Source organism: Oryzias melastigma, linkage group LG1 (genome assembly GCF_002922805.2).
Source record: "Oryzias melastigma strain HK-1 linkage group LG1, ASM292280v2, whole genome shotgun sequence".
Lineage (NCBI taxonomy): Eukaryota > Metazoa > Chordata > Actinopteri > Beloniformes > Adrianichthyidae > Oryzias > Oryzias melastigma.
Window position 1 is genome coordinate 25,539,502 of NC_050512.1, and position 2,198 is coordinate 25,541,699.

Here is a 2,198-nt window from a genome sequence, read left to right on the forward strand (position 1 = left end):
GTAATTAGTTAGATTACTAAATTACTTGATTTATAACGCCGTTAGTAACGCCGTTATACTTAAACGGCGTTAGTCCCAACACTGATTGAAAGTGAAGAAAAGTCAATGTGGATGAACACATATTTTACACAACTTTAGTTGTCAATTTTTGATTCATGACTAAAATGGACTCTGGTGTGAAAATAAGTATAAAAATGTTGTTGACACACATTTTCCAGCCTCTCCTCTGATGTCTAAATACCAAAACTGAACTGCAGTCATGCGTCTGCATACCTGTTCTCTGCACTCGTCTGTTGCACTGCTGAAGTCTCAATTTGGCATCACAATAACAAGTGGAGTGCACTGGAACAAAATGGCAGGAAAGTCACATTTTATTCAAGATGGAGGCCTCTACAAAGGGAGCATTACCATAGCAACAACAGTAGGCTGTTTTATCACAAGCTGGAGCACAATGGAGAAATATTTTTACCATAATGCCAGATTTCGACCTGAGATGGTGTCCTTTGTGAAAGGTTTGCTATTTTTTGTCAGATATGTAAAAAATGTGTTCCTAAGAATTTGTTTTGTTTATCATATCAGGTAGTGAGGGAGCATCTGCAACCTTTCTGGCCTGAACTCACAGCATGTAAATAAGATCAGATCATTTTGTTTTTCTGCATTTTGTAGACTGGAGACAGTTTAGAATGTTACCTGCAGAAGAAAGCTGGTGGAAGTTTTGGCTTTTTGCAAGTGAGAGAATGACCCCTTCTTGTTCCTGTAGCAGCCATCTTGAGCAGGAGTTTTGTTTTTGTTTGTTTTGTTTTTTTTTAATAAACTTTATTGTAAACTGCAGTTTCAGTACAAAAAACTGTGAAAAATAGCTTTTAATATACATTGTACATTAAATTACAAAAGAATTACATAACATGTCAGGGGCAGAAACAAACAAAAAACATCAAAAAGTGAAAAAAAGTAGGATAAAAAAATTGCAGTTTACATTTTAAATTATTTTATATTAAAACAAAGCCTTATGGTTTAAAAAACCATTGATTCAATATATAGTTTGGCCTCCACCAGAAATAAAGAAAACTTAGGAATTTTGTTGGAAAATGTGCATTTGTGGATGTAAAATCTAGCAAGTAAAATTAATAATTGATTAAAAGTTTAAACAAATGCTTGTGGAAGCCAAACAACAAATGCTTTTAAAGTAAAGGAAAAAAAGATAGAGCAAACTTGTAACAAAAGAAATCACAGAAGATTTGCCAGAAAAATTGCAAAAAGGGGCAATGCCCAAATAGATAACAAAATAAATAAGATAAAACAATAAAACTAAAGAATATAAATTTTCATTAATTAAAATCCAATAGAAAAAATGTTTGATAAAACAAACATGAACATATTTAGCTAAAAGTCCAGTGAAAGACATTGCTTTTAAGTAGTTTCTTTAAAAACATCAACAATATCTGTGACCCTCAGGCAATGTGAGTTTTGGTTTTTGTTGTCGGGATGGTTAGTAAACCAGTGCCGGAAGATTTCAGGGTCAATGAGGGTTCATATTTTCCTAAAAGAATCTGAGAGATTTAAGGCATTGAAATATTATTGAAATTATCTCAAAATTTATCAGGAGTGGAACTATGTTGGTGCTAAATATGGCATATGTTAGTAAATTGTTGATAAACAAAATAAATAAATAATAATAATAATTTAGTGGTTCCGGGACAGATCCTTGAGGAACACCAAACATTAACGGATATGGCTTAAGCAATGGTGAAACCAAACAAAACAGGAACTTATTTTGTTCCCACACGCAGGAACAATCATTGATAAATGAACTGCTGTGGTGTGAGGTCCTGGAGCTTTAGAGTCTAACAGACTGGAGGTTCCCACCCGGTTTTCCTGCTTTAGACTCTCCAGCCTTCACTGTGAGCCCTAATAGATTTACTCTAGCCGACTCTCATTTCTCTTCCTTTGTGGCGTCAGCCAGTCTTGTTAGTTTGATTTTTTTTTTAAATCCTCTGAAAATAAAAGATTGTGGAAAAAAGCTCAGCTCGTCTTTGAGCTCAGAATCAAACACACAAAACTGTAACAATCTCATTAAACCCTCAGCAATATATTAGGAGCATGAACATAATTACATTTCTCACCCACTTGCTTAATTTAGTTCTGCTGAATAAATTTTGTGTTTTGTTCCACAGTTGCGATGTGTGCTTCTTCTGCGT

General features: G+C 34.0%; 1 long non-coding RNA gene across 1 annotated transcript in view; it reads right to left on the bottom strand.

Annotated features, from left to right (window-relative positions):
• The window catches only part of LOC112156909, a 14,587-nt gene extending 12,618 nt beyond the window's left edge, over positions 1–1,969 (bottom strand). Inside the window, exons 1-2 of the long non-coding RNA XR_002921066.2 lie at positions 691–1,969; positions 274–342 (exon numbers count right to left, since the gene is read on the bottom strand). This is a non-coding gene — a long non-coding RNA (uncharacterized LOC112156909). The remainder of the gene's footprint in view (positions 1–273; positions 343–690) is intronic.
• Positions 1,970–2,198: the final 229 nt, after the last annotated feature.